The sequence below is a fragment of the Giraffa tippelskirchi genome, chromosome 1 (assembly GCF_054371585.1).
Source record: "Giraffa tippelskirchi isolate mGirTip1 chromosome 1, T2T-mGirTip1v1.2.pri, whole genome shotgun sequence".
Lineage (NCBI taxonomy): Eukaryota > Metazoa > Chordata > Mammalia > Artiodactyla > Giraffidae > Giraffa > Giraffa tippelskirchi.
The window spans coordinates 211,115,937-211,131,845 of record NC_137275.1 but is presented as its reverse complement, the minus strand read 5'-3'; the positions used below and the strand labels follow the sequence as shown (position 1 = coordinate 211,131,845).

General features: G+C 39.0%; 1 long non-coding RNA gene across 2 annotated transcripts in view; it reads left to right on the top strand.

The window, feature by feature from the left end:
- LOC145520061 (uncharacterized) overlaps window positions 1-15,909 on the top strand; it is a 200,538-nt gene that overhangs the window by 110,951 nt on the left and 73,678 nt on the right. For both annotated transcript variants that reach the window (XR_014064194.1, XR_014064195.1), the window contains exon 3: window positions 8,825-9,801. This is a non-coding gene — a long non-coding RNA (uncharacterized LOC145520061). The remainder of the gene's footprint in view (window positions 1-8,824; window positions 9,802-15,909) is intronic.

Here is a 15,909-nt window from a genome sequence, read left to right as displayed (position 1 = left end):
TGCAGGCAAAAGAGTTGGCTAGAAGGTCCCCAAAGGCAAGTTGATTCTGCACATAAGCCTGCAGTGATAGCCATGTTTTAAAGCCCCTTCCTGCACTTCATTTTTGGTTTCTAATAATTTCAGAATCTTCCTGATGGAAGAAATTTTATGTGTTTGTGAAACTCAGTTTTCTAATTTACTGATGCAGTAAATCTTTCAAATCTTACTAGCCAGAAAAATTAGATTTACACACAGGATTATTACTGATGTTTAAGTCTATCATGATCAAATCACAGAGCAGAAGGAGCAAACTTAAACACATCTAGACAAGTGCTTTGAAGTCCACTTGAGACGAAGACTCTTTAACTATAGACCTTGGTCAAGAAGGGAGTCAGGATTATTTAGTTTTGTTATTTGCTTTCAGGTAAGTAAGGCATCTTTACCTCTTCCCCTCAAGAAGTCTCAAGTCTGAAGCTATGAACAGAGTTGTTAGTTAACACAAAGACATGAAGCAGTAAGTCCTTTCATTGTATGTCCGTTTGATCAAGGTTATAATACACTGAATGATTTAATTGTGGAAAGTCAAATTATATGCTAATTAATCCACCTATGACTTGAATAGAAAGTAGACATGTATTTATGGAAAAGAAGGCAAATGTTACTAATCACAGACTTAAAAGTATATTCCTAGGCAAAAGTCTCTGATAGTTCATGAACGAGATGGACTGTAAAACTTAGGGGCCAGAATGGGCCCATTGAGACCTAATCAAGCTGGACTAACTTCTTTTTCAAAACAAGTTAACAAGGGAAATGCTATAGACATAATATGTCTGGATTTCAGTTTTTCTGACCTGTTCCTACTTCACTAAAGACTACAGAGTCCTGTAGATGGAAGAAACCAACCATAAGCATAATGAAATATTCCAAACTTTTCTGTTCTTAGGAAGATAATGGCAGCTGATGTGACAGTTAAACTAGATAATAGTTAACCAGTGACTACTCTCAGCAAAACTGCTTAATGCATGGATGGAGACCTGGCACTCTATATGATGGTTTTCTTGGTATTTTCCAGTTTAACATTTTGTATTAGAAGAAGATTTGTTGAACAATATATATGGCATTTTGGGGGTGATATCGAATATGATGATCTCATGCATGCTCTGTCATGTCTGACTCTTTCCGACCCCGTGGACTGTAGCCCACCAGGCTCCTCTGTCCATGGATTTTCCAGGCAAGAATTCTGGAGTGAGTTTCCATTTCCTCCTCCAGGGGATCTTCCCTACCCAGGGATTGAACTCAAGTCTCATATGTCTCCTGCATTGGCAGGCAATTTTTTTTTTAACCACTGAGCCACCTAAGAAGCCCCATAAGATGATAAGGGAATCAGTATCTGAGATTTCACAAATCTGAAAGTATGGGGAAAATACTGAAAGAAATGTAATAGGGATAGATGTAAAGTTCAGGGAGAAATGTAGAACGTAGAAGATGAGAAAGAAAAGACTGACACACTACACAGTACACTGTGATGGTTCATTTTATGTGTCAACTTGACTGAGCAGTGAGATGACCACATATTTAGCTAAATATTATTTCTAGGTATGTCTCTGAAGGAGATTCTGGTTGAGATTAACATTTGAATCAATAGACTGAATAAAGCATATTACCTTCCCCAATTGGTAAAGAATCTGCCTGCAATGCAGGAGACCTTAGTTCAATTCCTGGGTTGGGAAGATCCACTGGAGAAGGGATAGGCAACCCACTCCAATATTCTTGGGCTTCCCTTGTGGCTCAGCTGGTAAAGAATCCACCTGCAATGTGGGAGACCTGGTTTGATCCCTGGGTTGGGAAGATCCCCCTAGAGAAGGGAAAGGTTACCCACTCCAGTATTCTGGCCTAGATAATTCCATGGGCCCATGGGGTTGCACATGGTCGGAAAATCACTGCAGATGGTGACTGCAGCCATGAAATTAAAAGATGCTTGTTCCTTGGAAGAAAAAGCAATGACCAAACTAGACAGCATGTTAAAAAGCAGAGACATTACTTTGCCAACAAAGGTCCGTCTAGTGAAAGCTATGTTTTTTTTTTCCATTATGGATGTGAGAGTTGGACCATAAAGAAGGCTGAGCATCGAAGAATTGATGCTTTTGAACTGTAGTGCTGGAGAAGGCTCTTGAGAGTCCTTTGGACAGCAAGGATATTCAACCAGTCAATCCTAAAGGAAATCAGCCCTGAATGTTCATTGGAAGGACTGATACTGAAGCTGAAACTCCAATGCTTTGGCCACCTAATACGAAAAGCTGACTCATTGGAAAAGACCTTGATGCTGGGAAAGATTGAAGGCAGGAGGAGAAGGGGACGGCAGAGGATTGGATGGCATCACTGACTTGATGGATGTGAGTTTGAGTAGGCTTCAGGAGTTGGATGGACACGGTAGCCTGGCATGCTGCAGTCCACGGGGTCACAGAGAGTCAGACATGACTGAGCGACTTTCACTTCACTAATCCAATTCATTAAAGGTGTGAACAGAATAAAAACCTGAGTAAGAAAGTACTTACTCCCTCTGCTTGGCTGTCTTTGAGCTGGGACATCAGTCTTCTACTGGATTTAGAATGGAACTTAGACTAGTGGCTCTCCTGTTTCTGAGACCTTAGAACTTGCACTAGAACTATGCCATCGTTGCTCTTGGGTCTGTTTTTCTCAGGCTCCATAATCAAATGAATTCTTTTGGTAAATCAGTCTCTCTCTCTCTCCTGACAAATACAGCTTCCTCCCTCCCTTCAAAGAATAAAAGAAAGAAAGGAAGAGGTGGAATATGCTAAACTTGGTGTAAGTCAGGAGAGTCAGTGACTAGAGCATGTCTTGGGTCTAGAACAAGCAAGGCAGTACTTACTTATTACTCTGCTCTGATCAGATTACACTTAGAGTCCTGGTAATCCCAATATAGTAGGAGGAAAAATGTCAAGTGGAGGAAGTCTAGAAGGAAACAACCAAAGCGGATGAGGCACCTAAAGTCATGCCAATGAAAAATAGTCCAAAGAACTGAGGATGTTCTTTCAGGGAAAACATTTCAGGGAAGGATAGAACAGCTGTCTGCGAATTCTCAAACTGCTATAAAACAAGAAAAGGAATGAGACTCCTTTAGTGTGACTCCAAGGAGCAGTGCCATAGAATGAGAAAGAATTTAACCCAATCTAAGGAGTCACTTTCTAAAGATGGACTGGACTGAAAGGAGAGTATAAGCTTTCTTCAAGGAATCCATGTGACCTTAAGTGCTGGGTAGTTTGGGTTTCCTGGTAAGAGTAAAATGTGCATCAGTTATCTTGATGATTTTCATTGCTTTCTTACTCTATGAAATTGCTTTTTGAAGGGAAAATGATGGTTAGTCAAGCAAATAGTGTGATGTAATGAAATCCTTATACTATTTAATAGAATATACTTTTCAAAGGACTTAATTCATTTATAAGCAAACTGTTAACATCTATTTTCTGGAGAAGGTCCCCTATGAAACTTCCTCTGTTAAAGCTTTTTAGTTAATTTAGTTTAAATGCCTGTATCTTTTTGAAAGTAACCTAAAGGATTTATTAAAAAATGTGTAACATGTATTTTTGGCTAATTCAAGCATTTTAAAAATTAGCCTGAATGACTCACATTGTCCTAAACATGTGAATGACATGTACGAAAGAAAAAGAAATGATAAAAACAGCAGCCTACCTTAGTTGAAACTGCTTACCACGTACTGGATATGGTTTTAAGCATGGATTCACTCATGTACGTGACTTTAATCTCTTAATCTTCAGAGCAACTACATGAAGTAGCTACAATGATTATTTCCATTTCTACAGGTAAAGAAACTAAGCCATATAGCAAGCTTAAGCAATTTGTCCCAGGATATACTGGTTTTCTTAAAAAAAAATTATTTTATTACAGTATTGTTGATTTACAATGTTGTGTTAGTTTCTGGTGTACAACAATGTGGCTCAGTTTATGAATACATATATATATATATATATATATATACTTTTTAATATTCTTTTCCAATATGGCTTATTATAGGATAATGAATATCATTCACTGTGCTATACAGTAGGAACTTATTGTTTATCCATTCTATGTGTAGTAGTCTTCTAATCCCAAACTCCCAGTCCATCCCTTACCATGGAACCACCAGTCTCTTCTCAATGCCTGTACATCTGTTTCTGTTTTGTAGATATGTTCACTTGTGCCATATTTTAGATGCTACATTTAAGTGATATGACATGGTGTTTGTCTTTCCCTTTCTGACTTACTTCACTTAATGTGATAATCTCTAGGTGCATTCATGTTGCTGCAAATAGCATTATCTCATTTTGTATGGCTGAGTAGTATTCCATTTTATATATCAGGATATATTGTTAATCAGAAGCAAAACTAGAAGTATGACTCCAGAGTTCACATTCTTAAAACCACAGTATTTCATTTTAGAAAACTTTCGATATTATAGCATTCCATGTAGAAATAAAAGTAAACCCTGGAGTCTCTACATGTGGTCCTTGGGCACTCTACTCTTGGGCAGTCTCATAAAAAGAATCTAACCTGAGATGGCAGATAAATGGTTTCATTGCTTGAGCTCATACTTCCATTGAGACAGGTTTGCAGGCCAAATGCATCTATGATCTAGTAATCCTTCTAAGTGATCCCCAAAGGATGTTGCCCTTGCAGGCTGGAACTTGAATGTTTTGGTTGTTTTTCTTCTAATATTGCACCAATTAGAACTGCATGAGCAGCATCTGTCTTGTGAAAATTGACTTCATTAGACCTGAACTCAGATCTAGACTCTGCCTCTTACAGGAAGCAGGCATTGGGCCAATGACTGTACTAGGTGACAGCTTCCAGCTTTTGAAATGAATTCCCACTTTGTAGAGTTTTGGTGAACAATCAATGAGATATTATGTATAAACTTCTTTGTAAAGATGTGACACATAAAGTATTTGAGAAGTGGGACTTCTTTTTTTTTTTATTTGATAAATTCTATATATTCTACTTAAATTTTTTTGATAGTGCTTGTTGAGGGAGAAGTTTCTCCTTGTAATCTGAGCTTCTGTTTGAGATAAAAGAGAATCACATTGAGAATGGCTTCCAAATAGTGCATCAAGTTGAAATAGCCTCCTATGTGCCTCCAGTGGGGAGTTGCATTCCAATGCCATGTGTAACTGGGAATTTTTCATGCTTTGCACAAATATTGCAGTGTATCTTAAATTTCCCCATATTGGTATCAGTGATTATATTTTAGACATGGCCATGTGAAATACACTTTCCTTGAGGTGCCCAGTCTTTCCATAAATACATTTGGCACCTATTATATTCTTGGCTCAAGTAATATGACAGTGCTTATGTGGTAAGTGGAAGCTCTAGTATACAACGTAAAAAAAGATTACATTATAGAGTGCTTTGCTAACATGGAGAAGAAATAAGGGCAGAAGAAGGGAAATCCTTCTACCTACCACCGACTCAAGTACTCAGACTCAGAAAAGACCTGCACAGATGAACAGTTTTATGAGTTGTGGGTGGATCTTATCATCTAAGTTCTTTCTTTTTCAGATTACCACAGATAGATTTTTTTTCCTTCTCTGGGCAATTGGGATCATGATTAATTCTTTGTATTTCTTGACCTTTTTATACATAGAAGAGAGTGTTTTGATAAGGTTGTCTATTGACACATCTTTTTCCTTTAAAAAAAACTAATTTATATTGTCTTAAAGTAAGACATCCATATGCAGCAAATTAGCAAAACGCAGAAAAATACAAATAAAGTGAAAAGTATCTGCAACTCATTATGGTGACTCACATGGTAAAGAATCTGCCTCCAATGTGGGAGATCTGGGTTTGATCCCTGAGTCAAGAAGATCCCCTGGAGAAGGAAATGGCTACCCACTCTAGTCTTCTTGCCTGGAGAATTCCATGGACAGAGGAGCCTGGCGGTCTACAGTCCATTGGGTTGTGGAGAGTGGCACATGACTGAGTAACTAGTACTTTCATTTTCACATGCAGAGGTTATTTCTATTAACATTTGAAAGGATTGCTTTCCATTTTTTTCCTACAAACATATATGATACATGACTAGGCTATACTCTAGATACAGTTTTATATACTGCTCTTTTTTGTGTGTAACTGAATAGTATGCTGTGAACATTTTTCTTGTGTTGTTATAAAAGAGAGAGTGGCTACAAACACTTTGGAGAAAGATCTGGCCATTACTTATTAACTTCCATATATACCTGCCCTATGAATCAGCAGTTCTATCCTTAAGTGTAATATCCAAGAGGAAATAAAGCATTTGTTTGCAAGAATATTCATAATAGTGTTATTCATAATAGTAAAAAAAAAATCTAGAAACATATCAAGTATCCATGAATAGGAGAATAGATAAACTAGTCAACAATAGAAAGGAACATACTTTTGATACATGCAACGATGTGAGTGAATCTCCAATACCTTATGCTAAGTGAAAAAAATCAAACTTTTTAAAAAAGGATATTGAATCATTCCATTTATATGAAGTTCTGGAAGCAAAAAAATTTATCTAGGATCTAGGATCAAAAAAAAATCCCCCAGAGTGGGGAATGTTGATAATATTTGTTTGCTACAGTCCATAAGCCTACAGTGACACATGGTTATCATCCTAAGTCCATAGTTTAAAACATTAGAGTTCATTCTTGATATTTTACATCCCATAGGTTTGGAAAAATCATCACAGCATGATGTACAATAACCAAGATAGAGAAATAATCTAAGTGTTCATCAATGGATGAATGCATAAAAAAGATGTGAAAAAATATATATATAAAATACTGCTCAGCAGTTTTTAAAAAAGAGGAAATATTGCCATTTGTAACAACATGGATGGACCTTGAGTGCATTCCGTTCAGTTCAGTTCAGTCACTCAGTCGTGTCCAACTCTTTGCAACCCCATGAACTGCAGCACACCAGGCTTCCCCGTCCATCACCAACTCCCGGAGCTTACTCAAACCCATGTCCATCGAGTTGGTGATGCCATCCAACCATCTCATCCTCCGTCATCCCCTTCTCCTCCTGCCTTCAATCTTTCCCAGCATCAGGGTCTTTTCCAGTGAGTCGGTTCTTTACATCAGGTGGCCAAAGTATTGGAGTTTCAGCTTCAGCATCAGTCCTTCCAATGAATATTCAGGACTGATTTCCTTTAGGATGGACTGGTTGGATCTCCTTGCAGTCCAAGGGACTCTCATAATGAGTGCATTATGCTAAATGAAAGAAGTCAGACAGAGAAGGCAAGCAGTATGATTTCACTCATGTGGAATATAAAAAATAAGCAAACAGAATCAATGACCAAACCAAACCAAAAAGAGAAAAAACATGCAGCTACAAAGAACAGAGTAATGGTTACCAGAAGAGGATGGGGTGGAGGGAGGTTGAAATGAGTAAAGGGAGTCAACTGCATGGTGATGGATGGAAACTAAACTTTGAGTGGTGAGCCTGTTATAATGTGTACAGAGTTAGAACTCTAATGTTGTGCACATGATGTTTACATAATGTTATAAATCAATGTTACTTCCAAAAGTTAATTAATAAAATTTTACCTTTAAAACAAAGAGAGAAAACACTGAATTTTAAGCTTCTCTTTCTTCGTCAGTGAAACCAAAAGAGGGAGTCATATTTGTAAAGCCTAATGCTTGTGTATAGCATTGTTCTGTTACGGACAGCAGTCCTTCAAAACAGGGACATTGCTTCAAAACAAAGAGTTAATATGTTTAACACTAAAATATAAAAAGCTCATGCACTCACTTGTAGGAAAGGAAAGGGAAAGGGAAGTCGCTCAGTCATGTCCGACTCTTTGTGACCCCGTGGACTGTAGCCTACCAGGCTCCTCCGTCCATGGGATTCTCCAGGCAAGAATACTGGAGTGGTTTGCCATTTCCTTCTCCAGGGGATCTTCCCGACCCAGGGATCGAACCCAGGTCTCCCACATTGGAGGCAGACGCTTTAACCTCTGAGCCACCAGGGAAGTCCGCTCACTTGTAAGAAACCACTTAAACGTCAATAGAGAAATGGGGGAAAAGAAATGAAGCTAAAAATTTAAGAAATATAAATAGCCTATAACCATGAAATAATTTTCAAACTCATTTCTAAAAAATTGATAAAATAATCTCTCTTTTGTGCCTTTCTGAGGGATAGAAATGTCTTACAAGAAGAAAGGCCGATGATTAGGTAACCATGTTTTCATGTATCTCATTCAGGAAACCCTTTCTCTTTTTCCTCTTCTGTCATCTTTCCCATTGTCACTTCCTCTCCCATCTTTCCCCTTTCCAGGCTCTCAGGGCCCCCAATGAATCCTAGGGCTCCGGAGAAGGCGCTTGGTCCATGTTTGCATGAGGAAAGCATATGGGTTATTGCAAATGCTGTTTCTTCTCTGGTCTCCTGCCCCCATACATAGTTATCTCATCTATTACGGTATTGTTCTACCCGCTTGTTGTTGTTCAGTGGCTCAGTTGCGTCTGACTCTTTGCGGCCCCATGGGTTGCTGCATGCCAAGCTTCCCTGTCCTTTACCATTTCCCAGAGCTTGCTCAGACTCATGTCCAGAACCAAGGAGATGGAGTCAAGGGATTTGGCTTTAAGCTGGGCTCTGCCACTTAGTAGCTGTGTGACTTCAGACAACTCATCTAACTGCTTTGATCCTCAATGCTCTCCTTTGTAAGATAAGGTTAATAACTCCTACCTCCTAGAGAAGTTGTTTTGTTATTATTGTTGTCTCGTGTTGTTTTTGGTTTGTGTTTTGTGTACACAGTCTTTATTTCAAATATTTATTAAAATACCATTGGTTTATTCCTCAGCACAAGTGCGATGTCCATGGCCTGAAGAAACTTAGGCAATATTATATAACTTTATATCATGTGAAATGCTGGATTGGATGAATCACAATCTGGACTCAAGATTGCTAGGAGAAATATTAACAACCTCAGGTACAGAGATGATGACAGAAAGTGAAGGAAACTAAAGAGCCTCTTGATGACGGTGAAAGAGGACACTGAGGAAAGCTGACTTGAAACTCAACATTCAAACAAATAAGATCATGGCATCTGGTCTCATCACTTCATGGCAAATAGAAGGGGAAAAATTGGACACAGTGACAGATCTTATTTTCTTGGGCTACAAAATCATTGTGGATGGTGACTTTAAATAAAGAAATTAAAAGCCACAAAATTAAAAGATGCTTGCTCCTTGGAAGAAAAGCCATGACAAACCTAGACAGCATATTAAAAAGCAGAGACATCACTTTGCTGACAAAGGACCGCATAGTCAAAGCTGTGTTTTTTTCCATTAGTCATGTATAGATGTGAGAGTTGAGCCGTAAAGAAGGCTGAGCACCGAAGAATTTATGCTTTTGAACTGTGGTGTTGGAGAAGACTCTTGAGAGTCCCTTGGACAGCAAGAAGATCAAACCAGTCAATCCTAAAGGAAATCAGTCCTGAATATTCATTGGAAGGACTGATGTTGAAGCTGAAGCTTCAATACTTTCTCCACTTGATGCGAAGAGCTGAGTTACTGGAAAAGATCCTGATGCTGGGAAAGATGGAGGGCAGGAGAAGAGGGTGACAGAGGATGAGATGGTTGGATGGCGTTCTTGAGTCAATGGACATGAGTTTGAGCAAACTCTGGGAGATAGCGAAGGGCAGAGATGTCTGGCATGCTGCAGTCTGTGGGGTCACAAAGAACTGGACTCAAATTAGCAACCGAACAACAGCGACAGGAAAGAGGGCAACGCTTTAGCTGAAGCCTGACTGTTGCCCAGAGAACTAAATATGATCAGGTATGTAGATCACTTTCTATAGTGTATTATAGATACCTTTATTTTGGACTAGTTTATGTTGGTTCACAGGCTCAGTGGTGAGGTTCCTGAAACGTAGTTTTCTGTCTGATAAACAGTGAAAGTTGGTGGCCATCAAGCTCTCAGAGGTGACACGTAACTAAGAACAGGGAGGTTACTCAAATTTGGTCAGTTATTGAATATTAACACGGAAAGAAAATTTGTTACATATGGACTTAATGGAAAGTATGCCCTAATTTATGTCAAGCTGATCCATGAAACTGCTCCTGAGACTCTGGAATAATCTGTGTGATGCATTATATCAAAGATTGTATTCTGATTATATTTCTGTAATTCAATCAGAGGGGTCACCTTGGGCTGACCTATAGTAGATTGTGACATAAAATCATTATATGGGGCTAATGCATAGAATACAAATGGGGGTTTTGTCTGTTGACTTGAGAAGCAAAATACTGAGACTATCAGGAAGTAGGTTGATATTTAGGATTGTTTGGCTATCTGGAGTATCCAGGGTTGTGTAGACAGGATTTTAGGATTTCAATTTGCAGTTTTTGCTTTCATCAAACACTTCTATGAGCACTCACTGTGTTCCAGGCACTGTGCAAGGTGCTAGGGACCCAAAGGTGAACAATATACAGTTGGATACTGGCTTGAAGGAACTCACTCTTGTGGAGGAGATATATTTTAAAAAATGTATTTTTTTAAAATATAGTTTATATCCATGTTCTAGCACTTATCCATGTGGGGAAAGTGCTATGAGAGCATGAAGTGCAAGCAATTAATTCATCCTGGGAGCATCACAGAGAAAGTGGGACTTTGAGTGGGTCTTGAAGGGCAAAAGTGGGGGTTCCCCAGAGAAATAAGAGAGGGATAGTCATCCCTGAGAAAAAGGACACTGGCTGAAGTTGCATGGATTGGAGATAGCCACCATGTGGGTGGCCGGGGCCCAGAACACATGGTGGAACAGTGAGAGGTTGGTGAGGTCACATTGTTGAAGACCTGAGTGGGTGACTTTCTGCAAAATGAAGAAATATGACTCCAAAATGACATAAGTAATCAAAGTCATGCTTACTGCAAAATCTTAAAAACACTACCAAATTGCCTGAAGTGAAATGGTAAAGTTTTGGTTCTCCTCCCCTTCCAGGCTCCAAATTCTACTCTAGAGAGACCCATGACTGACAGTATTTTTTATGAATTCATCCATAGATTGTCCATGCATCTATAACACATATGTGTGCATGTTTGTGTGCATTCAGAAATACATGGTTATACAAATCGAATCAATGTTTAGGTATGACTTGTATTGTCCATGAAAAATTAGATTTTAGACATCATTCCAAACCAGTCCATATATTTCTATCTTATTATTTTGAATGGCTGTGTGGTATTCCATCATCTAGATGGGCCACAATTTGACTAAGGTTCTTCTCAACTTTTTACTTTGGAAATGTCCACTGACTTTCTCAGATCTCAAGTTAAGATAGCAGTAAGATAAAATTGATAATCATTCAAAATATACTTTTGGGTTAAAAGCATCCTGCTAGCAGAAGGGGATAACTGTCTTTCCAGGTCTCCTTGAGTTATTTGTCTCCACAGAAGTACCATGCTAGTTTGATCAGAAGTTCTCAGCACTTTTCTGTTCCTGGCGCTGTTGTACAGGAGTTGGCAGTGAGGGCTAGCAGCTGAAGCATCAACAGAGGTTCAGGGGTCAGGAACGCTTAAATCTGCCCTGAGTAGAATGCTGCTGGGCTGGATTCACGTGGGTGGATGACTGTTTTCTCATTTTAATCGGTCAATCAACAAACGATATTTGAATACTTGTGGCTAGTATCAAGCAGTAGGGCAAACATGATTCCTGCCTTTGTGTAACTTATAATCTGCTTAGAGAAACGAGATTCATGAAGCAGTTAGTACCATTCATTAAGCAGTATGTAAGTGGTCTTGAATTATGTCCTATAGAAAAGCACTGTAGCCACTGCTAAGAAGGATGAGGAAGTGTGGGCTAGGGTAATTGGGAAGGTCTCTCTGGGTAGAGTGAGATGTGAATAGGTTTAGGAAGATGAGTAGGATTCCAATAAATAGGACACTGAAGAGGGGCTTTCCAGCCAAACCCAGGGTACAGGCATAACCATTCAGTTGATTGATAGGAATATTCAATCTAGCTATTTGGTTAAATAAAAGAAAAGATCTAAATTTTCTGTCTGTAGTCTCAGACACCAAAACATCCTACAATTCTCCTTTGCTCATGAGTCACAAATTCTTCCTGGCAAATAAAGAAAGTAATGGTTACTTCCAATCATGAAAACAAGCTGTAGGGCTTTGATACTGTTGAGGTTTATGCCCCAACCCTCCTATTTTCAGCCATGTCATCACTCTTATTTCCCAGCTGTCTGGAGAAGTTTGATTTGCTACTGCTTCTAAAACTAGGGCAAGACATTATGTTTGACTTTCAGATATATTGACCGTAATCAGAAGATACCCCAAGATTTATGAAAGAACTAAAATGGACAGGCTGCTGTCATGAACTCTGTTCCACTGAAAAACCATGATGTTGGTGACTTGCGGAAAGCCTTTGGGTCTAACTTGAGTTTCTTAGTGTAGATTCCCAGGGGATACCTCAATCTCCCATATGGTTTCCCTAGATGTGTGTTAGGAAGAGTTCTCTTTTAACCTGGGTTATGGGAAACCAAGGGAGGTTTTTAAATCTAAATGAACAAAGGATCCGAGAGAATGAAGGCCATCCTGGGAGTTAGAAGACCTGAGCTATATCCTGGATCTGCCATTTAATTTACCTTATCTTGGTCGAGTTATTTCACTCATTTGGAAGGACTAACTTTGTGAAAATAAGAAACATTGTTCAAGTAGGCAGAATGTTGCATATTGCTCTAAAACCCTCTCAGAAGCACAAAGTTGAACTTGGGCAGGTGTTCTGCGCTGTTCGGTCACTAAGTTGTGTATAAGTTTTAGCTACCCCATGGACTACAGCATGCCAGGTTTCCCTGTCCTTTGCTATCTCCTGGAGTTTGTTCAGATATGTATCCACTAAGTCAATGATGCCATCCAATCATCTCACCTCTATCGCGCCCTTCTCCTCCTGCCCTCAATCTTTCCAATGAGAATCTTTTCCAATGAGTTGGCTCTTCACATCAGGTGGCCAAAGTATTGGAGCTTCAGCATCAGTCCTTCCAGTGAATATTCAGGGTTGATTTCCTTTAGGATTGACTGGTTTGATTTCCTTGCAGGTGTTCTAGTTATAGGGAATTATGGGTGCATGTGAGGGCAGTCCTGAACTTCTTAAACTGTATGCAAAATTTGGTGTATATGTGTATGTTTCTGAGGGAAGACTCCCTAGCTTTCAATTGATTTCCAAAGAAGTTCACAACTTCCCCACAGTTAATCATCTCTGGATGATAGAAACTAAAGACATTTTAACTTTGAAAATGTTGTCATTCTTTGATTTGCTATCTTTGTAGTGAGACTTACAGAGTAAATATTTTTACAGACAGAAGGACTGGCAGAAATCCTTTAAAATCATACTTTCTTCACTTTGATCTGAGGCTAATTTCATATACAGAGGAATATATTTTACTAGAGAATTCTTTGCAGATCAAAGTCTTATAATTTTTGTTCCATTAAACTCGGAGTTGCTTATATGCCAACTATGTTTATTGCAGTATTAACACTGGCTTCTCTAAAATGACTTTGGGAAGAAAACATTGCTCTTTAGATACAAGAGTGTTCCCCAGGGTTCTCTACGATCTAGCCTTGAATGATGAGGTTGGGTATTCCAGGCGAAACATTTGTTCACTGTCTTACTTCCCTGAAAAAATGTCTTTTCTGAGTTATTTCCACTTATTTCCTCAGTGTTTACTTTTTTAGATGTACTATAGGGCTGTACATTTGAACAGAGTTTCTGCGCCTTCCAAAGAAGGAGAATGAAGACACTGCTCCATGTTACCCAATGTCTACTATATAAAATAGTCCATAAGGTCCTCTCCTATATAAATATAGTCAAGAAGATCCTTGGGGGCAAAGTCTTGGCAAAATGAATCGTCATCTTTCTATTAAAAAGTGACCTATGCAATTTATTTCCCCTTTTGCTTTATCTGACAGCACTCTCAGAGCCAGTTCATGCTAAAGTATAATTTGCAAGTGGTTATTCATTATAGGTATTTGCATGCCTCTATTGTTTTACTGTATTTAGTCCACTATTACAATTTCTCATTTTTTTTAGATTATAAAAGAATACATTTTCATTGAAAAAGAATGTACTGAATGAAGTAAGAATCATGAGAACTCTCGTCGTTAGGAGAAACACTTGTTAACTTTCTGGCTTCCAGGGTTTCTTTTATGCATAGATACTCTTTTCAAGATTCACTGCCTTGTCATGGCAAAGGGGCTTGCATAACTCAATGAAGCTATGAGCCATGCTGTGTACAGTCACCCAAGACAGACGGGTCATAGTGGAGAGTTCTGACAAAACGTGATCCACTGGAGGAGGGAACGGCAAACCATCCCAGTATATTTGCCAAGAATGCACTGGTCATAGCAAACACCCTTTTCCAACAATACGAGAGATGACTTTACACATGGACATTACCAAATGGTGAATACTGAAATCAAATTGATTACATTCTTTGTAGCCTAAGATGGAGAAGTTGTAAATAGTCAGCAAAAACAAGACCTGGAGCTGACTGTGGCTCGGATCATCAGCTTCTCATAGCAAAGTTTAGGGTTAAACTAAAGAAAGCAGGGGAAACCACTAGGCCAGTCAGGTATGACTTAAATCAAATCCCCTATGAATATGCAGTGGAGGTGATGAATAGATTCAAGGGATTAGAACTAGTAAACAGTGTGCCTGAAAAACTATGGACAGAGGTTCATAATATTGTACAGGAGGCAGCAAACAATACCATCCCAAAGAAAAAGAAAAGCAAGAAGGCGAAGTGGTTATCTGCGGAGGTTTTACAAATAGATGAAGAAAGAAAAGAAGCAAAAAGCAAGGGAGAAAGGGAAAGTTACCCTCAACTAAATACAGAGTTCCAAAGAATAGCAAGGAGAGACAAGAAGGCCTTCTTCAATTAACAATGCATAAAAATAAAGGAAAACAACAGAAGGGGAAAGACTATAGATCTCTTCAGGAAAATTGGAACTATCAAGGGAACGTTTCACCCAAAGATGCGCACAATAAAGGACAGAAATGGTAGAGACCAAGTAGAAGCAGAAGAGAGCAAGAAGAGATGGAAAAAATATGTGGAAGAGCTATATAAAAAAGATCTTAATGAACCAGATAACCACAAGAATGTGGTCAGCCACCCAGAGCCAGACACTCTGGAGTGTGAAGTCAAGTGGGCCTTAGGAAGCACTGCTGTCAATAAAGCTAGTGGATGCAATGGAATTCCAGTAGAGCTCTTCAAAACCCTCAAAGAGGATGCTGTGAAAGTGTTGCACTCAATATGTTAGCAAATCTGGAAGACCCAGCAGTGGCCTCAGGGCTGGAAAATGTCAATCCCCATCCAAATTCCCAAGAGAGGTAGTACTAAAGAATGTTCCAACCATCGGACAATTGCACTCAACTTCCATGCTAATAAGGTCATGCTTAAAATCTTGCATGCTAGGCCTCAGCATAACGTGAACCAAGAGCTTCCAGATGTCCAAGCTGGGTTTAGAAAAGGCAGAGGAACCAGAGATCAAATTGCCAACATTCTCTGGATCATAGAGAAAGCAAGGAAATTCCAGAAAAAACATCTACCTCTGTTTCATTAATTACGCTAAAGCCTTTGACTGTGTGGATCATAATAAACTGTGGAAAGCTAGCTTTTAAAGAGATGGGAATACCAGACCATCTTACCTGTCTCCTGAGTAACCTGTATGCATGTCAAGAGGCAACAGTTAGAACCTTGTATGGAACAACTGATTGGTTCAATATGGAGAAAGGAGTACAACAGGGCTGTCTGTTGTCACCCTATTTATTTAACTTATATGCTGAGCACATCATGTGAAATGCCAGGCTGGATGAGTTGCAAGCTGGAATCAGAATAGGTGGGAGAAACATCAACAACCTCAGATATGCAGATGATACTACCCTAA